A 26,644-nucleotide genomic window follows, 5' to 3' on the forward strand; every position below is an offset into this window, starting at 1 on the left:
TCCTCTTCAAAGTGTTTTGAACATACTTTGGAATATTTTGTGGGGACAAAATTAGTCATTTTCTGGAGCCACATCTTTACTCCTTGTTCATCCTTCGGGAAACTAAAATATAAATCACACATAATCATTCTCCATGCCCTAGACACACTTAACATGGTCTCCTACTGTAACTTTATATGGTAGTAAACAAAAAGGTTTGGCCACAGATATTATACGAAGACAATTACAGAGTCCCGCCCTATTGAATTTGTCTCCCGTCTTTCATATCTATATACATAATCGACAAGTCACTGATAAATGCATGGAGGATAGTATCTGCTGAAACAACTAACCACTCCCTTTCCTTTTCCACTAGCTAATTTACGAGAGGAAGCGATTTTTTGTAAGCTTTGGTACCAGCCGTAATATCTATTATATAGTCATAAAATTGTAGGAAAGTAGGTCTACAGAATCAAGCCTTAATTATAATGCGTCTCGAAATTTTTAAACATACACGTACAGTGTCTCTTACTAATGTGAAAACTATAATTAGAGCTATATGGTATGTACCCATGAAAAGTTACTATCCCTCCGTTCACATATTTTTCTTTGCATCCGTAGCAACAACAGTAATTCACCATCGCTATTACACTATCAACAAACGGTGAAAAAACAACAGAAACTCTTGATATTATAAACTTCAAACTCTGCGGAAAGCACACACGCCTAGCGAAGTCCCGAAAACACGTGACAATCCTGGTTTGATGTTGAGAACATGCGCAAAATGCAATGCTTACTCCAGAGATATTTACTTTATGCTTGCGAACAGCGATGCGTTTAACGGATAGTCTTTTGTTTATAGTATGTGTGTAATGTAGATCAAGAAGAACAGATATAAAGTTTTTGGGTTAGATTTTTTTTTTCCTACCTTGTTTCGTCTAGCGGAAGGCCGCCATTGTCTCACAGTCTGATATTCAATGTAAGTCTGTGTATAATTTATCAGAATATATGTCCAATTGTTTTCAGAAACTGTTGGTTATTGAAGTAGTGAGCACCTTCCATAATAACCACCATTAACTGTAATTAGTAACTCTATTTCAGAATTTCGTGTTGTGGGGAGCTTTCTTTCCCTAGCAGCATTTGGTCGGCCATTACGCTGACGATATTTTTTAGGTAGAAATTCAGTCCGTAATATTAAATGTAAATGCGGAAGACTTGTGTATTTTGATCTTTTAATAGTTTCAAACCTAGTAAAGACAAATTCCATTCATTAATGTTTTCGTACTGAATGAGTTCAGTATGTTTAAGATTGGCCGCTTAACGGCAGATGAGATTCTCCTCAGTTTTTGCCTTGCAGATAACAAATAGTAAATACAGAAAAATATTAGGTTTAATAAGCACAAAAAACATCTCAGTTTCTGTGTGCAAGTTGGTACGTAAATGACCAGTAGCCCTGAGAACCAAATTTATCATTACACTTTTCGTAAAAGCACGCATATATTCTCTCCATAATAGCAGCGCTCACGCGAACTATCTGTTAGAAGGCGGTGAGTCGCGCAGTGTGTAGAAATATATTATTTCGTGCGTATTTCGGAATAGCCGATGTCCGTACGTATGTCATCGTGGTATTGGGTTATTTCAGAGTCTCATGCTAGCCCACAATATTCAACAGAGCAAATAATACTGCAGTATTCAGTATTTATATTTTGATTAATCACTACATAAAAAAAATTACCAAAACTTCCAATCCCGAATACCGCGATACGTTCAGGTATAAATTTTTTAAAATTTTATATCGACCAATGTTTCTTTATATGGCGATAACGGATAAAGCTTTCACAAAACAACAGTACGACCATCAAATTACCTGTATTTGTCTATCTTCTTATAAAATTTTAACCTATTCGTACAAGTTTGAAGTACAGATGCGGCGCGCTTCAAAAACCTCCCAGAAAAACGTGTTTCTTTTCTTTTTTCTTTTTTTTTTTACACGTAAAGTCTTAACGAAGCAACATGTTTAAGAAGGGTAGTAGGAGTAATCCATCGAACTACAGACCTATGTCATTGACGTCGGTTTGCAGTAGGGTTTTGGAGCATATACTGTATTCAAACATTAAGAATCACCTCGAAGGGAACGATGTATTGATACGTAATCCGCATGGTTTCAGAAAACATCGTTCTTGTGCAACGCAGCTAGCTCTTTATTAGTACGAAGTAATGGCCGCTACCGGCAGGGGATCTCAAGTTGATTCCGTATTTCTAGATTTCCGGAAAGCTTTTGACACCGTTCCTCACAAGCGACTTCTAATCAAGCTGCGGGCCTATGGGATATCGTCTCAGTTGAGCGACTGGATTCGTGATTTCCTGTCAGGAAGGTCGCAGTTCGTAGTAATGGACGGCAAATCACCGAGTAAAACTGAAGTGATATCAGGTGTTCCCCAGGGAAGCGTGATGCGACCTCTGCTGTTCCTGATCTATATAAATGACCTGGGTGACAATCTGAGCGAGCAGTTCTCTTAGGTTGTTCGCAGATGATGCTGTAATTTACCGTCTAGTAAGGTCATCCGAAGACCAGTATCAGTTGCAAAGCGATTTAGATACGTTTGCTATATGGTGTGACAGGTGGCAGTTGACGCTAAATAACGGAAAGCGTGAGGTGATCCACATGAGTTCCAAAAGAAATCCGTTGGAATTCGATTACCCGATAAATAGTACATTTCTCAAGTCTGTCAATTCAACTAAATACCTGGGTGTAAAAATCACGAACAACTTCAGTTGGAAAGACCACATAGATAATATTGTGGGGAAGGCGAGCCAAAGGTTGCGTTTCATTGGCAGGACACTTAGAAGATGCAAGAAGTCCACTAAAGAGACGGCTTACGCTACACTCGTTCGTCCTCTGTTAGAATATTGCCGCGCAGTGTGGGATCCTTACCAGGTGGGATTGACGGAGGACATCGAAAGGGTGCAAAAAAGGACAGCTCGTTTTGTATTATCACGTACTAGGGGAGAGAGTGTTGCAGATATGATACGCGAGTTGGGATGGAAGTCATTAAAGCAAAGACGTTTTTCGTCGCGGAGAGATCTATTTACGAAATTTCAGTCACCAACTTTCTCTTCCGAATGCGAAAATATTTTGTAGGTAGGAATGATCATCAAAATAAAATAAGAGAAATCAGAGCTCGAACAGAAAGGTTTAGGTATTCGTTTTTCCCGCGCGCTGTTCGGGAGTGGAATGGTAGAGAGATAGTATGATTGTGGTTCGATGAACCCTCTGCCAAGCACTTAAATGTGAATTGCAGAGTAATCATGTAGATGTAGATGTTTACAAACGGTTGTAACTTATCTTATGGCAAGGTCTGATACACTGGTAGACAAAATTTGAACAATGACTCTCTCTACAGTGCAGAGTTATTTGACAGTGGCTGTTTTAGCACGTATAATCCGAAAGGCGCACGTACAAATGGTGCCATTAGCTGAGCAATAACTTCAGCCCAATTAAAATCTTTTGTAAAAGGAATTAATCGATTCGCGCAATTTGTTTGGGCGCCAGGTACAGTGCGCCGCGCAGTCTTTCCACATGTGTCTCTCACAGCTCTTCCGCTGCCTACATCCCTACTCCACAGTCCGGCAAGTGTTTTATGGTTCACTGTGAACCGGCATTCGCTTTTCTAGGCCTGCTTCTGACCACTTCAGCGGGACTTCATATCTGTACAAAAAATGTTTTTCCGAAGATATATAACGTCTTACGACTACATTACCTATACGAAAACAGTGGCATAATGAAATACTCAAAGAAGCCACGAACAAACAAACAGCACGTGGTAAAACAGTAAACAAGTGAATACTGCCCCAGACTACTATGTTACATGGACGAGGTAATTGGTGCACGTGATGGAGTAAAAAAGGGGGGGGGGGCGAAAGACGATGGAGTTAGCTTTAGCTGAAATCGGTTGGAGAAAAGTTGTACTGTTTACAAGCATATTGTTAGACGGTGAGAAAATTAAGAACTTATTTCTGCGAAATTGGCAAGAATGAATAATAGAACTGCATTCGATCTCTAAGGATTACGACATGATTCTGTCATTGGTGTTCACTGAGAGCCGGAATTTCGAGTGATGTTTTTCCGTCTTTAGCTCGTCTATGAAGAATAACACATTTAATCTCATAAGAATAAAACTGATTTAGATCATGTTCTGCAAAGGTTGAATCTCCAGTTTTCAGTCTCCAACTCCTTTCATAATAAATGTAATTGTAGTACATCAATAACGTGTATTTCAGTTTTTCGAGTGAGTACTGACTTACTGTTATACAGTCTTTAAACCAGTGGCGGATATAGAAAAGCCTTAATGACGGAGCGCTAAAGATATCTTGAGCTACCTATACTTTTACCGTAATAAAAAATAATCAAGTCACATGCAAAGTTTAAGAAACTTCGTATTCATAACGATAACTATCGAAGGTTCTCTGTACAAGAAAACAGTAGAATATTCGCGACTTTTCTCATACAAATGCCAGACAGAATAACGTATCGAGATGACTAGAATGGCTACGACGTTTCTCGTAGGTACACTATGTGATCGAAAGTATCCGGCCACCAAAAAAAACATACGTTTTTCATATTAGCTGCATTTTACTGTCACCTACTGCCAGGTACTCCATATCAGCGATCTTAGTAGTAATTAGACATCGTGTGAATGGGGCGCTCCGCGGAACTCACGGACTTCGAACGTGGTCAGCTGATTGGGTGTCACTTGCGTCATACGTCTGTACGCGAGATTTCCACACTCCTAAACAAAGGTCCACTGTTTCCTATGTGATAGTGAAGTGGAAACGTGAAGGGACACGTACAGCACAAAAGCGTACAGGCTTAACTCATCTGTTGACAGAGACCGCCGACAGTTGAAGACGGTCGTAAAGTGTAAATAGACATCTATCCAGACCATTACACAGGAATTCCAAACCGCATCAGGATCCACTGCAAGTACTACGACAATTAGGCGGGAGGCGAGAAAACTTGGGTTTCATGGTCGAGCGGCTGCTCATAAGCCACACATCACGCCGGTAAAGGCCAAAAGACACCTCGCTTGGTGTAAGGAGCGTGAACACTGGACGATTGAACAGTGGCAAAACGTTGTGTGTAGTGATGAATCACGGTACACAATGACAGGTTGTGGGTCTGGCGAACGTCCGGCGAACGTCATCTGCCAGCGTGTGTAGTGCCAACAGTAAAATTCGGAGACGGTGGTGTTATGCTGTGGTCGTGTTTTTCATGGAGGGAGCTTGCACCCGTTCTTGTTTTGCGTGGCGTTATCACAGCACGGGCCTACATTGATGTTTTAAGCACCTTCTTGATTCCCACTGTTGAAGAGCAATTTGGGGATGACGATTGCATCTTTCAACACGATCGAGCACGTCCGAAGCATCGAGAGATTACGTGAAGCAAACGATATTGTGTTAAGCTTACATTATAGTTACTTATTTGTTGTTTACGTGCGCCAAAGTATATAAAAGGGTCAAAGTATATAATTAACTGCCAAAACCTTACTGACTTGTACAATACGTTTTATGTAGGAGCACTACTCCTTACTGTAGCAGGGAACAAAAGCGTACCAGGGGATATGTTCCTCTATTAAAGACTCTGACCAAGTGGGGGAACGGCACCCTAAGTCCTCATTCCGTCTTTCTCACCAACAGTTTTAGTGATGAAACAGAGTAGCAGAGAGAGACAGTGATGTTGGGAGAGTGGGCAGACAGTGCGTGCCTGTGGGAGAGTAAGAGAGAAGACAGCGATGGTGGGGAAAAGGGAGAGAGATGGATGAAGACAACAGCGATGGGAGCCAAAGAGAGAGAGGAGGTATTGCTGGTCAGTGACACATAATAGCACTAAAAGAGCATGAGGGACGAATGGAGACAGAACCAGTGGGAGCAAATGAGTGAGGAGACAGAGGAAATCAAAAATACAGATGAGTGGAGACTAAGTAGGCTAGAGGGTCTGGACACTCCCACACTGGCGAAATTTTACACGTAAGTATGGGGCAGAGCGCATTTTGGGCTTACATTTCAAACACGTGGGTATAAGGGCAAAAAAAAAGTTGGATCCCAGAATTTTTGGGTTGCCGAGGTATGGTGGAGACAATGGCAATAGTAAAGAAAGAGTTCAAAAATGGTTCAAATGGCTCTGAGCACTATGGGACTTAACATCTGAGGTCATCAGTCGCCTAGAACTTAGAACTACTTAAACCTAACTAACCTAAGGACATCACACACATCCATGCCCGAGGCAGGATTCTAACCTGCGACCGTAGCGGTCGCTCGGTTCCAGACTGTAGCGCCTAGAAACGCTCGGCCACACCGGCCGGCAAAGAAAGAGTAAGTGCGACAGGAGACAGTGGTAGTGGGATGTACTGTGAATCAATGGGAGAAGAGGAAGACAATGGGAAAGAGTCATATGCAGACAGCAGCAGTGAGAGGGAGGCACTGAGTACCGAAGCTCAACTGCAAGGAGAGACTGGGTAAAAGGATTTAAAATGTTGTGTGTTAAAAAGAGCGCGAATACGTTCGCATGACAAAATTTTTCGTGAGGAAGGAGGAAAGTAGAGACAGCTGATTCTCCACTTTTCTGGCAGAGTCTTTTACAGAAGAACATGGTTGCTTTTTTTGTATTCCGACAGTAGCATTTTTCCGCTAGTAAAACAACTACATCATTTCTCTCTGACAATTTTTCTTTTACTGCAAATAATATGGAACAAATTACTCCTCTTAATTCAGTTTCCTACGGGGTATTCGAATCTACTCACTTGACATTATGAGTTCTTTAAAATTATTCGTTTGCACAAAACATGCACATGAAAAGGTCGTTCTCATTTCAATAAAACTAACCTTTTTTGACAACTAAGAGTTAATCACATCTTTTCAGTGACGAAGGTCACTAATATTTGTTTCAAATCACATCAGACCCAGTAACTCCGTTACTTGTTCGCAAAGAACGTGAAACATTATTACCGCTCTTAAGATTTTTTTTCCTTATGAAATTAACCAGATTCACCCCTAACAGTCGTCTGTATCGTTATGAATATCTGAATAGGTATGAGAATAAAATATATAGCACCTTCTAACAAGAATCGCCCAAAGCGCTACAGAAAAACTGGAGGTCAACACTACCCGTACAACGCCGAAGATTAAATTCCTGTATGCTGCTTTACAAACAAATACATAGTCCGTACAGAAGTGCAGTAAATTCTGTAGATAATGCAAGGCGCGAGTTCGCCGCAGCTGACAGCTATTACAGATAAGATTGTGACGTGGGCAGTTAACAGCTGAGAAACATATTTACTTTACTGGTTCCGCCTTTGGCCGACGGACAGCTTGTAAAACGGCTGTTAAAAGGAGCTGCTTTCTTTATCGTTTACCACTTATGAGGCGGAGAGGGCTCTACACTTTCTTTTTACATTCCTCGATGCGCGCGTTCCCCACTTGTGTGGGCGTGATCGTTAACAAAAGCCAGAGCACGGACGCCCGAAACGGTGGCAGTATAGCGCACACCCTGGGGGTGGAAAATGTAGGAAGACGGAAATGCTGTACGCGATCCAAAGTGATGAACTATGAATCAGGAAGAATGTCGTGAGAAAAAAATTCGCACCAAGTTCACATTTCGAACCTGTAAAATATTCCTCCGTTCGGATTACTTCTTCGTGAAGCATATATGTGTAACGTGACTAGTTGAGTTGAAGGTCTAATTCTTTTTTCTACAGAACTTAAGTTAATTTTCGAGTTTTTAATTCTAACCAGGAATTTGATTTGCAACACTGACCGAATTCTGTAGGTCGTTTGTAATAGCAAAGAGTTTTCAACTGAAGAGATGTTCCTCAGTACCGAAGACGAACATACGCTCACAACTCGCAAGGTGTTACGGTGTTAAGTGAAGCGCCGGCACACCAGTCGGGAACGATAGAGCGGAGGGTGCTGTGAAGAAGGCGTCAGCCAACTGCACGCTGGCCGATCCCCTCCAGGACGAGAAAAGCGTCGTACCCAATGTTCACCGGCAGGGGACTGAACCTCGACACCAAGCTCCGGCTATACCGGATGGCTGTCCACCCTTTCCTCACCTACGGCTCCACTGCGTGGGCTTTGATTACTTCCACCCGGATGCGGACCCTCCAGCGCCTGTAGAATAACGAGGGTCGTTACCTTCCACGAGGACACGGGCATAGCCACTCTCAAGACGTCCATGGGAGAGAAGGCAAGGCGTCCCTATGCCAAAGTAGAAGCTTACGGTCGCTGGTTTACAAGATATTTGCACTACGCCTCCCCGGCACTGGCACCAAAACCCTGTTCCTCTCACCATCCTTGAGGACTCCGATTCCGACCACAACGTTAGCCTTCCTACGGCCACTCGATGGATGTCAACCATCGTCGGCCACCGACATTGATACCTAATGTTTTTCGTCGTTATGTACCTCTTGCCTGCAACCTGACCTTCCACCATCGGAGGTTGGTATGGAACTTCAAGTCCCACCGTGACACCTTCAAACTGCACTCCAGTGATTTCTTTGGCATGCGTCACTGTCGAATGGACCAGTTGTACCATCCACTAACACTTTAAGACCGTGAGCAACCGGTGAAGCTGTATTCCAAGCTCCCACAAAAAGAAAAATGGTCGCTGTACAGTTCTACAGCAGTGTCAAGACTAGCAACTAGGACAGAAGCGTAAGCACCCGTTACTTTGCTTGTACATTCTATGTAGCTCAAACTTGGAATTGCACTGAAAAGATTTCTTATTTTGTCTGTCGCCCTTTGCGTGCAACACATCTGTTTAACACATAGTTAAATATTGTATTTTTTCATTTTGTAATAAAACGGATTAATACGATTTGTTCAAACTGTTGTCTAGCGAACAGAGAAAATAGGTTTCCCGGACACCCCACATTTGACGCCCAGGCGGGATTCAACACAAGGTATGCATTTAGAGCCCATGTTTCCTGGACTTTTTTTTGTTTTGATCGCCTCACCACCTCTCAGAATATGGTGTACATGGTGACCAGAAAGTCCGTTAACATTTGAAAGTTCATTACGTCACGGAATAATGTAGGTAGAGCGTTAAACATTGACACACATGCTTGAATTGACACAGGGTTTTATTGTAAACTAAAAAGGTGCAAAAAAATGGTGGTACAAAAAAAAACAGTATAATTAATTTTTTAGAAATGAAAATGTTCTTTATAAGAAGTGCTCTCAACATGTCGGCCGACATTCATCAACAATACCTGTACTCGAGGGACAATGTTGTTAACAGAACTGCACAATGGTACCGGTAGGTGAGAAATCTTAGTGTGATTCTGATGTTGTGTTTTAGCATCCCTAAAGAGCCCGGACGACCGCGGTGAACTTGCGACTTAAGAAAGCCCCACAAGCAGTAAACACACGGACTGAGTTCTTGGGACCTGGGACGCCAAACGTGAGGGAACTGGTGGCTAGGGACGCCTTACTCACCGAACGATGTGCGCAAGAGAACTTTCACACTCGTCGCAACATGGAGTGGAGCGGCATCCTTCGTAAGAGTCGCGCCTTCCAGCCGGTGTTTATCAGGCTGGCTAGCGATGATGCGATTCTGTAACATACCTGTGTACCTCGCACCAGTCACGCTGACAGTCGCCAAAACAGCACCTCGAATTTCCTCGAAGAAAACAGGGTCCGATAATGATTGATGTGGTAAATCCGCACCACACCATGGCTTTCCCGTCATACATTGAGGTATCGATGACAGTTCTAGGATTTACGGTAACCCGAATTCTGCAGTAGTACGTGCTGACAGACCTACGGAGTGTGGAAAGGGCTTTGACGGTCCAGAATACGTTGAACAATCAATTGTCACCTTCCTCCATTTTTTGAACACCCCACATTCAAAATGCTCACAGCGTCACGTAATTGACGAGTAACAGTGCATGATGAAGCTGGATTTTGTACAAATACTAGGGTCACTCAATAAGTAATGACTAACACTGTCCTCATCTTCAAAGTGTGTGCCGGCCGAAGTGGCCGAGCGTTTCTAGGCGCTACAGTCTGGAACCGCGCGGCCGCTACGGTCGCAGGTTTGAATCCTGCCTTGGGCATGGATGTGTGTTAGGTCATTAGGTTAGTTAGGTTTAAGTAGTTCTAAGTTCTAGGGGACTGATGACCTCAGTAGTTAAGTCCCATAGTGCTCAGAGCCATTTGAACCATTTTCTTTTCAAAGTGTGTCCCCCGTGGAGAATGTTTAAGCGGCCCAAAGAGATGGAAGTCCGAGGGTTCCATTTCTGGACTGTGGGGTGGACGAGGCAATGGCGTCCAACATAATCTGGCATAATATTTCCGGGTTCTCAGAGTTGTGTGTGGGCGTGCATTATCGTGTTGGAGCAAGATTCCTGCTGGATTCTTGTCCGATTGAACACGTCGGAAATGGTTCTTGGGTTTATTCTGTCTTCACGTATGCCTCTGAATTTATGGTTGACCCTCTTGGCATCACATACACGACAATGACGCCATCACAATCCCGGAAGATTGCAACCATGACTTTTCCGGCAGAGGGCGTTGTCTTGAATTTCTTCTTTTGTGGTAAATGAGAATGATGCCACACCATGGACTGCCTTTTTGTTTCCGCTTTCGTCCCCCGTAACGGTCCGTGACAGAAAGGCTTCTCCGCCGGTCTCAAAACGCTCCAACAATTCAGATGAAATGGCCTCTCTCTTAATCTGGTGGTACGCTGTGATTTTTCGTGGAACCCATGGTGAGCACCTCTTTGAATATCCGAGAGTCTCTATCACTGCAGACGCGCTTCCAATGCTGACAGACAACTCTAAAGCCAATTGTCGAGTTGTGATGCGCCGGTCGGTACGAATAATGGCATCCGCACGATTCAGCACGTCTGGAGCAGTGGCTGTGACAGGACGTCCCGAGCGTGGTTGATCAAGGAACTCTGTTTCTGCATTTCCTGAGTCTGTGACTTTCTTTACCCATCGCCCACCTGTACCCCTATCAGCTGCACCATCGCCATACACTGTACACAAACGTTTATGGATGTTCACCGCGGTATCTCATTCTGTACACAAGAATTCAATAAGAGCACTGTGGTGTGCATACTGTAAGACCTTCGGTACACACACCATCAGACTATATGACTTGTCGCTCCAACGAAGTAGGCGAGTGTCAGCAATATGTCTCGTGGTCTTATCGTGGCGTGTTTATCTTCTGCCGTTAGGTTAGACGATAGAAATGCCACCTGCACGCTTAGAGTAGCAGATTGACGTTGACCAACTTTAAACAGAACTTGATTAATTTTCACACACATTTACTAAAATAATAACAAGCATAAACCTTGCTTAACTTGATTGTGGATGCTGTTTACAATTGACAGTCTGAAGTTCCTTTGGTCTTGGTATGTTAATCTTATTCTCACATATCTCTGATACTTGACAAAGTGTCTATTCATTTATCTTCATGGCTATGTACAGGAATATGGTATCGTATTAGGCGCAGACTGAAACTTGACCGCAGACTAATGCAGACTGACTAATCGGAGGTCTGTACACTCGTTATAATACCTCGCGCATTCAGGTATCACTGCGTGAGTGTGACCCGCGAGAAGAGGTTCTACGTTAGCAGCAATCTCATTGGCTGCGTGACACATTAATACGCGGATCGGCGGAAGCAGAGTTTGGTCCGCCTCTAAGACAGCGCCATCTCGTAGTGCGGAGACGGACGAGCGCTGCGCCCGCGCTGTTGTGCTTAGCGGGGCGCGCTCTAGTGGGAAAGTTGTGTACGCGCTGACTACGCGGAACTATGTACACAAGAAGCACGCAGCTTGTAACGTGACTCCTATGCAGACGCCATTTTAAGCTGTACTAGGGCTCTGCCATCTGCCAGAAAGGTTCGAAACTTCATCGGCGCACAGAGCAAACATGAAATGTGAAGCACCAAGGATGTTTGTCTATGTGTATTAATGGCTTTAAAAAAAATGTGGGGCGTTACTTACTGAACGACCCTCGTAACACTGCAGAGTACGCTTGAGTCCTCTCCAACACAGGTGGTGCGTGGAGTGCCACTGCAAGTGCGTCCTGACAAGCGCTGACTTCGCCGTGTGGATGTGAATCCGCTACTGTCTCCATTTCTTTCTGAAGTTTCCGAGCAAGCACTCTTGTCTGATCATCCACTATGGGGCCTATCGTCTGAACAATCTGTGGCTTCCAGCTTCATTATCTTAACAGTAACACTTGTCACAAGAACATTAACCGCTCAAATAGCCTTATTATGGCGATAAGCTCGTAAAGTTGCAGTAGCAAATTTCCAGTAACTGTTTTTTTTCTGGTGAAGTCAATGTGTCACGATTTCTGGCGCATCTGACCCCCTCTGTCTCTCTGCGTCTGACACACACACACACACACACACACACACACACACACACACACACACACACACACACATACTATAGAATATTGCACATGTGCGTAAAGTTTTACCTCTCCCCCAACGTTATTCCATGAATTAGAGCATTTTCTATTGTTAACAGACTTTTGGGTCACCCTGTAGTTTCTTTTTAATACCCCGTACATACGGTGGACTAAAATTTCCGCATTCGGACATTACAATGCGAATCTTCGTGTGCCAACAGCACAAAAATGTCTTTGACAAAATTTTGTCTCGTATGTAAATTTAGCGTAATGGCTAGCGTTCGTGCCTAATAAGCAAGGCGACCCTAGTTCAAGTCCTGGCCGTGGCACAAATTTTAATTCATTTCTCCAGTTTCCATCATTATCGTATATAAATTTAATGTCAAAGAAAAGGAAAACGCAAGCACGACAGTAGTTACATTCAATACTCTGTAAGTGTGTTACCCAGTTAGTGCAGAGGGCATACTCCCCCAGTTACAGTGTTCGAGTCCGTGACTAGGTGTAACATTTTTTTTATAATTTTTGGCAGAGTGAAACAGTATCTGGATTTGTAACCATTAGACAGCAATTGCAGCAGGTCTTATACAAAACACGTGCGATTATTTAATACAGTGGGACACAGAAAAACGGGAACATTTCCATAAACCAACGAAACTAGAAGGGATGAAGGAAAGTAACTACATTCACAGTAACTGAAACCTGACAACTTTGCCATTTACGAAACACGGATGGCATTTATCGTTTTTTAAAAATTACATCCTTCAGATGGCGGCGTCCTGTACGAATACATTCGGGAAATCCGCTGTTCAGATTCCTCATTGACCGCTGCACCACCTCAGCTGCGATGCTGCGAATTGCATCCCGAATTCTCTGTTTAAACTCATCCAGCGTTCTTGGTCGAGTTGTGTATACTTTGTTCTTGAGGTAGCCCCACAAGAAAAACATAATCACAAACGGATAAATCTAGCGATCTAGGGAGCCAGGGAATGTTACCGAATTGTAAGATCATACGGCTGCCAAACAATTCTCGCACATATTCCATTGATTGTCGTGCAGTGTGCGATTTCGCTTCGTCCTGTTGAAACAGTGCTTCTTGAACGTTTGGAACGTAGTTCAACTCAGGTGTACGGAAAGTTCGTAACATCTCCACATAACGATCGGCATTGACCGTAGTTGTGTTTCCCTATACATTTGCGAAAAAATACGGTCCGATAATCCCATGTGCAGAAAGGTGGAAGGAGTATATAGAGGGTCTATACAAGGGCGATGTACTTAAGGACAATATTATGGAAATGGAAGAGGATGTAGATGAAGATGAAATGGGAGATATGATACTGCGTGAAGAGTTTGACAGAGCAATGAAAGACCTGAGTCGAAACAAGGCCCCCGGAGTAGACAATATTCCATTGGAAATACTGACGGCCGTGGGAGAGCCAGTCCTGACAAAACTCTACCATCTGGTGAGCAAGATGCATGAAACAGGCGAAATACCCTCAGACTTCAAGAAGAATATAATAATTCCAATCCCAAAGAAAGCAGGTGTTGACAGATGTGAAAATTACCGAACTATCAGCTTAATAAGTCACAGCTGCAAAATATTAACACGAATTCTTTACAGACGAATGGAAAAACTAGTAGAAGCCAACCTCGGGGAAGATCAGTTTGGATTCCGTAGAAACACTGCAACACGTGAGGCAATACTGACCTTACGACTTATCTTAGAAGAAAGATTAAGGAAAGGCAAACCTACGTTTCTAGCATTTGTAGACTTAGAGAAAGCTTCTGACAATGTTGACTGGAATACTCTCTTTCAAATTCTAAAGGTGGCAGGGGTAAAATACAGGGAGCGAAAGGCTATTTACAATTTGAACAGAAACCAGATGGCAGTTATAAGAGTCGAGGGGCATGAAAGGGAAGCAGTGGTTGGGAAGGGAGTAAGACAGGGTTGTAGCCTCTCCCTGATGTTGTTCAATCTGTATATTGAGCAAGCAGTAAAGGAAACAAAAGAAAAATTCGGAGTAGGTATTAAAATTCATGGAGAAGAAATAAAAACTTTGAGGTTCGCTGATGATATTGTAATCCTGTCAGAGACAGCAAAGGACTTGGAAGAGCAGTTGAATGGAATGGACAGTGTCTTGAAAGGAGGATATAAGATAAACATCAACAAAAGCAAAACAAGGATAATGGAATGTAGTCTAATTAAGTCGGGTGAATTAGAGGGAATTAGATTAGGAAATGAGGCACTTAAAGTAGTAAAGGAGTTTTGCTATTTGGGGAGCAAAATAACTGATGATGGTCGAAGTAGAGAGGATATAAAATGTAGGCTGGCAATGGCAAGGAAAGCGTTTCTGAAGAAGAGAAATTTGTTAACATCCAGTACTGATTTAAGTGTCAGGAAGTCATTTCTGAACGTATTCGTATGGAGTGGAGCCATGTATGGAAGTGAAGCATGGACGATAAATAGTTTGGATAAGAAGAGAATAGAAGCTTTCGAAATGTGGTGCTACAGAAGAATGCTAAAGATTAGATAGGTAGATCACATAACTAATGAGGAGGTATTGAATAGGATTGGGGAGAACAGAAGTTTGTGGCACAACTTGACCAGAAGAAGGGATCGGTTAGTAGGACATGTTCTGAGGCATCAAGGGATCAACAATTTAGTACTGGAGGGCAGCGTGGAGGGTAAAAATCGTAGAGGCAGACCAAGAGATGAATACACTAAGCAGATTCAGAAGGATGTAGGTTGCAGTAGGTACTGGGAGATGAAAAAGCTTGCACAGGATAGAGTAGCATGGAGAGCTGCATCAAACCAGTCTCAGGACTGAAGACCACAACAACAACAACAATCCCATGTGATGGAACAGGACACCATGCTGAAACTTTACTAGCGATTAGAGGACGCTCATGAATGTCATTAGGATGTGTGTTTACCCATTAACGGTAGTTCTGTTGATACACGTAACCTGTGAGATGAAAATGTGCCTCATCTGAGATCCACAACTTGTTTGGAAATTCATCGTAATTGTTTTTGTTACCATTTGTTGACAATCCTAATCGTAACCGGTAATCGTTGCCCTTCAATTGTTACACCATCTGTAGTTTGTACGGATCAAATTTTAATTCAAGATGAATTCTGCGAACACACTCCCGGGACATTCCAGCCACTGCTGCTTGCTTACGAATTGACCCGGGCTCCGTACGACAGACTCGCGAACTACAACAATGTTGGCTGGAGAACGCACACTTCTTGGTCGTCCTGTTGGTTTCTTCCTGAAGGCACATTCATTCTATTCAAAGTTATTAATCCAACATTTTATCGCGTGTTTCGACGGAACGGCATCATGACGTCCTAAATTATAAAACCGTCGAAACTCCCTCCGCACCGCTACCAAACTATCATTGTTTTATAAAACATTTTTATGGCTCACGCACGCTATTGCCCGTTCCACTGTTTCATGACTAGGGAAATGTCGCTGTCACAAACCCGCAGCGTTGGCACTTGGCCATGGCTGCTACTAATCATTTCAAACATTCCCGTTATTCTGTGTCACCCTGTACTAACGCTGAAATCTAAGTTGTGTTGCGCAACAGAGTAATTTTGTGATACAAGTTTAATTTATTTTAAAAGTTTTACCACGTGATCTCAGACCAGAGAAGGTTAGCTCTGGACCAGTGTGCCAATCGGAATGGTAAGAAGACGTACGGCCTATGCAACAGACCTCCGAGCGAGGAAGGTGAAAGACAAGTATTGCCGTGCTACATTAAAAGGCACTGTCAGAGAGCTTTACGAAACTTCGCCGCCCCAACGCCATTCCAAAGTCAAATGTAGGCAGAAAGAACAGGGCTCGGGCCGGCCGAGGTGGCTGAGCGGTTCTAGGCGCTTCAGTCTGGAACCGAGCGACCACTATGGTCGCAGGTTCGAATCCTGCCTCGGGCATGGACGTGTGCAATGTCCTTAGGTTAGTTGGGTTTAAGTGGTTCTAAGTTCTAGGGGACTGATGACCTCAGAACGTAAGTCCGATAGTTCTTAGAGCCATTTGAACAGGGCTCGGAGACCCGGAATAATCACTGAATTACCACAGTGAGGCAAGGAGCCCCGAAACGTCAAATGCCCTCTTACACACGGACCCACCGCGTCTTAAGTCGCGGACATGATCCTTTAAAAAACGAGACTTTCGGAGCTCAATGATACATTCAGTCATGCTGAAATTCTGACCGTCTCGCTAGAACCACAAAGCACGACAGTGTTTGAGTTGCAGAAAAACCATGACAAGTTTATCGATGATGACCGCCACCCTGCTACCTGCTTGCTGTCTTCAACACCGATATGCAGCCAACCTGACGCATACCACAGCCGTGGTCTGCCGCTGCAGCCTACGGGGCCACCGCACGTGAGAATACTGGTGTGCAGCGAGCCACTGTAGGTCATCGTAAACGATCTGCAAGCTTGCGTCTCCACACCGGGCTGGCGTGACGCGTCTGCACAGCCTCCTGGTCCGACTTGTCATCGTCTGCTGTCGTCTCGACCTATCCGTGGAAGATGAGCAGAGCCTTGTGTTCACACGAACCGGTATCGTGGACCACAGTCGGCAGACTCCACCTGACCACACGGTGAGTTGAGTTCGCCGGCCGGAGTGGCCGCGTGGTTCTAGGCGCTACAGTCTGGAACGGCGCGACCGCAACGGTAGCAAGTTCGAATCCTGCCTCGGGCATGGATGTGTGTGATGTTCTGGCCGAAGACTTCCGGCATAAGAAGTCAGCCTCATTCTGCCAACGGCCTTGTCAAAGAGGGCGGAGGAGCGGATAGAGGTTCAGGGCACTCTCTTGTCCTAGGGGTGGGAAATTGCCCCTAAAGGCGGAAGAATCAGCAATCATCAACAACATGAGGATGCAGAAGGCAATGGAAACCACTGCATTAAAGACACGTAACGTGTATCCACAGGACATGTGGCCTGCAATTGAAGAAGTGTCATGATGATCTCTCCACCAGCAAAAGATTCCAGAATAGTCCCCCATTCGGATCTCCGGGAGGGGACTGCCAAGAGGGAGGTTACCATGAGAAAAAGATTGAATAATCAACGAAAGGATAACGTTCTACGAGTCGGGGCGTGGAATGTCAGAACCTTGAAGGTGGTAGGGAAACTAGAAAATCTGAAAAGGGAAATGCAAAGGCTCAATCTAGATATAGTACGGGTCAGTGAAGTGAAGTGGAAGGAAGACAAGGATTTCTGGTCAGATGAGTATCGGGTAATATCAACAGCAGCAGAAAATGGTATAACAGGTGTAGGATTCGTTATGAATAGGAAGGTAGGGCAGAGGGTGTGTTACTGTGAACAATTCAGTGACCGGGTTGTTCTAATCAGAATCGACAGCAGACCAACACCGACAACGATAGTTCAGGTATACATGCCGACGTCGAAAGCTGAAGATGAACAGATAGAGAAAGTGTATGAGGATATTGAAAGGGTAATGCAGTATGTAAAGGGGGACGAAAAGCTAATAGTCATGGGCGACTGGAATGCAGTTGTAGGGGAAGGAGTAGAAGAAAAGGTTACAGGAGAATATGGGCTTGGGACAAGGAATGAAACAGGAGAAAGACTAATTGAGTTCTGTAACAAGTTTCAGTTGGTAATAGCGAATACCCTGTTCAAGAATCACAAGAGGAGGAGGAATACTTGGAAAAGGCCGGGAGATACGGGAAGATTTCAATTAGATTACATCATGGTCAGACAGAGATTCCGAAATCAGATACTGGATTGGAAGGCGTACCCAGGAGCAGATATAGACTCAGATCACAATATAGTAGTGATGAAGAGTAGGCTGAAGTTCAAGACATTAGTCAGGAAGAATCAATACGCAAAGAAGTGGGATACGGAAGTACTAAGGAATGACGAGATACGTTTGAAGTTCTCTAACGCTATAGATACAGCAATAAGGAATAGCGCAGTAGGCAGTACAGTTTAAGAGGAATGGACATCTCTAAAAAGGGCCATCACAGAAGTTGGGAAGGGAAACATAGGTACAAAGAAGGTAGCTGCGAACAAACCATGTGTAACAGAAGAAGTTCTTCAGTTGATTGATGAAAGGAGGAAGTACAAACATGTTCCGGGAAAATCAGAAATACAGAAATACAAGTTGCTGAGGAATGAAATAAATAGGAAGTGCAGGGAAGCTGAGACGAAATGGCTGCAGGAAAAATGTGAAGACATCGAAAAAGATATGATTGTCGGAAGGACAGACTCAGCATACAGGAAAGTCAAAACAACCTTTGGTGACATTAAAAGCAACGGTGGTAACATTAAGAGTGCAACTGGAATTCCACTGTTAAATGCAGAGGAGAGAGCAGATAGGTGGAAAGAATACATTGAAAGCCTCTATGAGGGTGAAGATTTGTCTGATGTGATAGAAGAAGAAACAGGAGTCGATTTAAAAGAGATAGGGGATCCAGTATTGGAATCGGAATTTAAAAGAGCTTTGAAGGACTTACGGTGAAATAAGGCAGAAGGGATAGATAACATTCCATCAGAATTTCTAAAATCATTGGGGAAAGTGGCAACAAAACGACTATTCACGTTGGTGTGTAGAATATGAGTCTGGCGATATACCATCTGACTTTCGGAAAAGCATCATCCACACAATTCCGAAGACGGCAAGAGCTGACAAGTGCGAGAATTATCGCACAATCAGCTTAACAGCTCATGCATCGAAGCTGCTTACAAGAATAATATACAGAAGAATGGAAAAGGAAATTGAGAATGCGCTAGGTGACGATCAGTTTGGTTTTAGGAAAAGCAAAGGGACGAGAGAGGCAATTCTGACGTTACGGCTAATAATGGAAGCAAGGCTAAAGAAAAATCAAGACACTTTCATAGGATTTGTCGACCTGGAAAAAGCGTTCGACAATATAAAATGGTGCAAGCTGTTCGAGATTCTGAAAAAAGTAGGGGTAAGCTATAGGGATAGACGGCTCATATACAATATGTACAACAACCAAGAGGGAATAATGAGAGTGGACGATCAAGAACGAAGTGCTCGTATTAAGAAGGGTGTAAGACAAGGCTGTAGCCTTTCGCCCCTACTCTTCAATCTGTACGTCGAGGAAGCAATTATGGATATAAAAGAAAGGTTCAGGAGTGGAATTAAAACACAAGGTGAAAGGATATCAATGATACGATTCGCTGATGACATTGTATCCTAAGTGAAAGTGAAGAAGAATTAAATGATCTGGTGAACGGAATGAACAGTCTAATGAGTACAGAGTTGGTTTGAGAGTAAATCGGAGAAAGACGAACGTAATGAGAAGTAGTAGAAATGAGCACAGCGAGAAACTTAACATCAGGATTGAGGGTCACGAAGTCAATGAAATTAAGGAATTCTGCTACCTAGGCAGTAAAATAACCAATGACGGACGGAGCAAGGAGGACATCAAAAGCAGATTCAGTAAGGCAAAAAAGAGGTTAGCACAGGAAAGGAATTCGTGGCGGGCCGCATCAAACCAGTCAGTAGACTGATGGAGGGAGGAAAAAAAAAAGACATCAGATTCTCCTACTGAAAATACCACATGTACACCGATACGCGCCAACTGTATGAAAGTGACATCTACCGAGAATCTTAACATCGACCAATGTGCACTATCCAAATGGACCCAAGTGGTACTGGTTGGTCATTCTACGCTCATTGGAGCGAAATATCAGGAATCCCTACGTTGTTTAATCCTAAACGCGACAAATATAAATGTCTCTCTTTCGCCAAAGAGTCTAGGAGTAGTAACAGATGAAAACTTAAATTGGACTGAGGACGTAACTGCAATGCGCAAGAGGGCATCAGCCTCTCTTCGTGTGCTACAAAAACATGAAAAGCTCTCCCCAACTGACCTGAAAGAGAAACTTGAACAAACACACACACTTGCCATCACTGATTACGGAGATGTTATCCTACAAGGCCTTTCTCAGGGAAGCTCGTGGTGCCAGGACCTTGTTATACGTGTCTGGGTTCGTTATATCTGTGAAGTTCGATTCTTTGACCATATTCCGTCATCATATGCACAGCTATCATGGCTGCGTGCATACAAGTGCAGAGATTTCCGTATCATCTGTCTTCCCTGTTGTCTTATCAAGGTGCGCTGTCCGCCATTTCTGGCCTTAACCTTAACGCTCCTGTCTGAACAACAGGGCAGAAAGAGCCGCTCTCGTCAGAGCAAAATTCTTTCTGTCCCACTCTACTGGTCAGCAGCTTTGTCGAAGTCCTCCTCAGTAGCACGAGCCCGACTCTGGAATACCCTCCCGCACTGTTCAAATGGCTCTGAGCACTATTGGACTTAACATCTGAGGTCATCACTCCCCTAGAAGTTAGAACTACTTAAACCCAACCAACCTCAGGACATCACACACATCCATGCCCGAGGCAGGATTCGAACCTGCGACCGTAGCAGTCCGGTTCCGGACTAAAGCCCCTGAACCGCTCGGTCACAGCGACCGGCTCCCGCACTGTATTAGGAAACTGCATAACCTCTGCACCTTCAGAAGACAGTTAATGACATATCTACTAAAGCAACATTAAGGATTGTACCTGAATGTACTCGTTAGCTTTGCACATCCCTTACTTCTCTGTATTCTTGGCCAATGCAATCCCCTTATATATCCTCTCTCCTGAATTCGGTGCACCAGAAAACATCCATTTTGTATACCTATACATTCTCGCATCTGCCACTATCTTTATTGTTGTTATTGTTTGTCGTCATCGTCGTCATTACCATCATAGTCATCATTGTCATCATCATTATCATTTATGCCAGCAGCTGCAGTAGTACAAGTACTGCCAGTATTACCTTCATTAGTTTATGTTGTTGTTGCTGTTGTTGTGGTCTTCAGTCCTGAAACTGGTTTGATGCAGCTCTCCATGCTACTCTATCCTGTGCAAGCTTCTTCATCTCCCAGTACGTACTGCAACCTACATCCTTCTGAATCTGCTTCGTGTATTCATCTCTTGGTCTCCCTCTACGATTTTTACCCTCCACACTGCCCTCCAATGCTAAATTTATGATCCCCTGATGCCTCAGAACATGACCTACCAACCGATCCCTTCTTCTAGTAAAGTTGTGTCACAAACTCCTATTCTCCCCAGTTCTATTCAATACCTCCTCATTAGTTACGTGATCTACCCATCTAATCTTCAGCATTCTTCTGTAGCACCACATTTCGAAAGCTTCTATTCTCTTCTTGTCCAAACTATTTATTGTCCATGTTTCACTTCCATACATGGCTACACTCCATACAAATACTTTCAGAAACGACTTCCTGACACATAAATCTATACTCGATGTTAACAAATTTTCAGTGCTATTATGTAGTATATTAAAATTGTCCTATTCTAGATAACTGGGTTGTCAAAAGGTACTCTGTGCATCAAACCCTGGTTCGATGTAAGAGAGGACGCGATGACACTTATCTGTTCGTGTTGGATGATTAAATAAAATATTTTCTACCTAAAATATGCATGAAGCAGAATTTGTTACAAACATCTTTGGGCAGGCAGGATCCAAGGGAGAGCGCTGTCGCACCGGAGACCGCGAATTTTGGTTGGCACTGCAGCAGCCTTTTCAGTAGTTGCAGGGGCAACAGTCTGGATGATTGACTGATCTGGCCTTGTAACATTAACCAAAACGGCCTAGCTGTGCTGGTACTGCGAACGGCTGAAAGCAAGGGGAAACTACAGCCGTAATTTCTCCCGAGGACATGCTGCTTTACTGTATGATTAAATGATGATGGCGTCCTCTTGGGTAAAATATTCCGGAGGTAAAATAGTCCCCCATTCGGATCTCCGGGCGGGGACTACTCAAGAGGACGTCGTTATCAGGAGAAAGAAAACTGGCATTCTACGGATCGGAGCGTGGAATGTCAGATCCCTTAATCGGGCAGGTAGGTTAGAAAATTTAAAAACGGAAATGGATAGGTTAAAGTCAGATATAGTGGGAATTAGTGAAGTTCGTTGGCTGGAGGAACAAGACTTTTGGTCGGGTGATTACAGGGTTATAAATACAAAATCAAATAGGGGTAATGCAGGAGTAGGTTTAATAATGAATAAAAAAATAGGAGTGCGGGTTAGCTACTACAAACAGCATAGTGAACGCATTATTGTGGTCAAGATAGACACAAAGCCCATGCCTACTACAGTAGTACAAGTTTATATGCCAACTAGCTCTGCAGATGATGAAGAAATTGATGAAATATATGACGAGATAAAAGAAATTATTCAGGTAGTGAAGGGAGACGAAAATTTAATAGTCATGGGTGACTGGAATTCGTCAGTAGGAAAAGGGAGAGAAGGAAACATAGTAGGTGAATATGGATTGGGGGGAAGAAATGAAAGAGGAAGCCGCCTGGTAGAATTTTGCACAGAGCATAACTTAATCATAGCTAACACTTGGTTCAAGAATCATGAAAGAAGGTTGTATACCTGGAATAATCCTGAAGATATTAAAAGGAATCAGATAGATTACATAATGGTAAGACAGAGATTTAGGAACCAGGTTTTAAATTGTAAGACATTTCCAGGGGCAGATGTGGATTCTGACCACATTCTATTGGTTATGAACTGCAGATTGAAACTGAAGAAACTGCAAAAAGGCAGGAATTTAAGGACATGGGACCTGGATAAACTGAAAGAACCAGAGGTTGTACAGAGTTTCAGGGAGAGCATAAGGGAACAATTGACAGGAATGGGGGAAAGAAATACAGTAGAAGAAGAATGGGTAGCTCTGAGGGATGAAGTAGGGAAGGCAGCAGAGGATCAAGTAGGTAAAAAGACGAGGGCTAATAGAAATCCTTGGGCAACAGAATAAATATTGAATTTAATTGATAAAAGGAGAAAATATAAAAATGCAGTAAATAAAGCAGGCAAAAAGGAATACAAACGTCTCAAAAATGAGATCGACAGGAAGTGCAAAATGGCTAAGCAGGGATGGCTAGAGGACAAATGCAAGCATGTAGAGGCCTGTCTCACTAGGGGTAAGATAGATACTGCCTACAGGAAAATTAAAGAGACCTTTGGAGAGAAGAGAACCACTTGTATGAATATCAAGAGCTCAGATGGCAACCCAGTTCTAAGCAAAGAAGGGAAGGCAGAAAGTGGAAGGAGTATATAGAGGGTTTATACAAGGGCGATGTACTTGAGGACAATATTATGGAAATGGAAGAGGATGTAGATGAAGATGAAATGGGAGATAAGATACTGCGTGAAGAGTTTGACAGAGCACTGAAAGACCTGAGTCGAAACAAGGCCCCGGGAGTAGACAACATTCCATTAGAACTACTGATGGCCTTGGGAAAGCCAGTCATGACAAAACTCTACCATCTGGTGAGCAAGATGTATGAGACAGGCGAAATACCCACAGACTTCAAGAAGAATATAATTCCAATCCCAAAGAAAGCAGGTGTTGACAGATGTGAAAATTACCGAACTATCAGTTTAATAAGTCACAGCTGCAAAATACTAACGCGAATTCTTTACAGACGAATGGAAAAAACTGGTAGAAGCGGACCTCGGGGAAGATCAGTTTGGATTCCGTAGAAATGGTGGAACACGTGAGGCAATACTAACCTTACGACTTATCTTAGAAGAAAGATTAAGAAAAGGCAAACCTACGTTTCTAGCATTTGTAGACTTAGTGAAAGCATTTGACAACGTTAACTGGAATACTCTCTTTCAAATTCTGAAGGTGGCAGGGGTAAAATACAGGGAGCGAAAGGCTATTTACAATTTGTACAGAAACCAGATGGCAGTTATAAGAGTCGAGGGGCATGAAAGGGAAGCAGTGGTTGGGAAAGGAGTGAGACAGGGTTGTAGCCTCTCCCCGATGTTATTCAATCTGTATATTGAGCAAGCAGTAAAGGAAACAAAAGAAAAAGTGGGAGTAGGTATTAAAATTCATGGAGAAGTAGTAAAAACTTTGAGGTTCGCCGGTGACATTGTAATTCTGTCAGAGACAGCAAAGGACTTGGAAGAGCAGTTGAACGGAATGGACAGTGTCTTGAAAGGAGGATATAAGATGAACATCAACAAAAGCAAAACGAGGATAATGGAATGTAGTCAAATTAAATCGGGTGATGCTGAGGGTATTAGATTAGGAAATGAGACACTTAAAGTAGTAAAGGAGTTTTGCTATTTAGGGAGTGAAATAAGTGATGATGGTCGAAGTAGAGAGAATATAAAATGTAGACTGGCAATGGCAAGGAAATCGTTTCTGAAGAAGAGAAATTTGTTAACATCGAGTATAGATTTAAGTGTCAGGAAGTCGTTTCTGAAAGTAATTGTATGGAGTGTAGCCATGTATGGAAGTGAAACATGGACGATAACCAGTTTGGAAAAGAAGAGAATAGAAGCTTTCGAAATGTGGTGCTACAGAAGAATGCTGAAGATAAGGTGGGTAGATCACGTAACTAATGAGGAGGTATTGAATAGGATTGGGGAGAAGAGAAGTTTGTGGCACAACTTGACTAGAAGAAGGGATCGGTTGGTAGGACATGTTTTGAGGCATCAAGGGATCACAAATTTAGCATTGGAGGGCAGCGTGGAGGGTAAAAATCGTAGAGGAAGACCAAGAGATCAATACACTAAGCAGATTCAGAAGGATGTAGGTTGCAGTAGGTACTGGGAGATGAAAAAGCTTGCACAGGATAGAGTAGCATGGAGAGCTGCATCAAACCAGTCTCAGGACTGAAGACCACAACAACAACTGCATACAAGTTAGCACTGTAATAGAAGTACATTTTACTAATTTAGGTATTTAATTCTATTGCACTTAAATGAAATACAGACCTTAAAGGAAGACCTAGTCCCGTAGAAGTTGTATTCCTGTATTGCATTTCATTTTATGCCGTTGGTCAATTATGACCAGATTGCGTTTCTCAAGCTAACACGTGCTCACGCATGTGATCGGACATAATATGTCACGGTTGAAACTCGCCAATGGTGGAAACTAAAACACTAAGCGTAAACCGTAACTGTTTACAGCGTACCACAATGTCAACAATTTGATATACTGGGTGATCAAAAAGTCAGTATAAATTTGAAAACTGAATAAATCACGGAATAATGTAGATAGAGAGGTACAAATTGACACACGTGCTTGGAATGACATGGGGTTTTATTAGAACAAAAACATACATACGTTCAAAAAATGTCCGACAGATGGCGCTTCATCTGATCAGAATAGCAATAATTAACATAACAAAGCAAAGATGATATTCTTTGCAGGAAATGCTCAATATGTCCACCATCATTCCTCAACAATAGCTGTAGTCGAGGAATATTGTTGTGAACAGCACGGTAAAGCATCTCCGGAGTTATGGTGAGGCATTGGCGTCGGATGTTTTCTTTCAGGATCCCTAGAGATGTCGGTCGATCACGATACACTTGCGACTTCAGGTAACCCCAAAGCCAATAATCGGACGGACTGAGGTCTGGGGACCTGGGAGGCCAAGCATGACGAAAGTGGCGGCTGAGCACACGATCATCACCAAACGACGCGCGCAAGAGATCTTTCACGCGTCTAGCAATACTTTGTTTTAATTTTTAGTTCTAATAAGACCCCATGTCATTCCAAGCATGTGTGTCAATTTTTACCTCTCTATCTACATTATTCCGTGGTTTATTAAGTTTTCAATTTTATACTGACTTTTTGATCACCCAGTACACTTGTGATCTACGAAGTCGGAAAACAGGAAACAACCTGAAATTGGCCTATGAAAGCCACCTAAACTGCGGCGTATGCACGTTGTGCTGGATTTTTAACATGGTATAGCCCTCTTACGGCACCAGCTGTGGTTAGTGTCAGTAAGTTAGCCTTTCCTGTGAGGGTGGTTAAAATAACACTCTTCAACGAATTTTGAAAAGTGTAATTACATTCCCAACTCAAGCCAAACTCAAACCTTACAAGCACAGTGGTCTCGTAGTCAGGGGGCCAGAGAAAGATAGAGATTTAACTGTCAACTTTACCCTGTTAAAATTGACAAAATAGTGAGGTAAAATTAACATAAATGTCAATTTTACATTCTGTAGGTGCAATAACAAGAGGGTTTCAATATTCGAGGAGGACTTTTACCGAAATCTCGTGCAGCGAGTAGGTCAAGTACGTATTGTGGGTCGATTTGACGTCGTTTCTCAGCTTGATGGACCACAAGTGTCATATCAAATTGTTCGTCTAGACTTCCTGTATACCACTGTGTTACATTGAGAACGGT

At 43.1% G+C, this 26,644-nt stretch overlaps 1 protein-coding gene across 1 annotated transcript in view; it reads right to left on the bottom strand.

The window, feature by feature from the left end:
• The window catches only part of LOC126424614 (nascent polypeptide-associated complex subunit alpha, muscle-specific form-like), a 163,328-nt gene that overhangs the window by 134,214 nt on the left and 2,470 nt on the right, over positions 1-26,644 (bottom strand). The gene's annotated exons all lie outside the window — the stretch shown is intronic.

Source organism: Schistocerca serialis, chromosome 10 (assembly GCF_023864345.2).
Source record: "Schistocerca serialis cubense isolate TAMUIC-IGC-003099 chromosome 10, iqSchSeri2.2, whole genome shotgun sequence".
NCBI lineage: Eukaryota > Metazoa > Arthropoda > Insecta > Orthoptera > Acrididae > Schistocerca > Schistocerca serialis.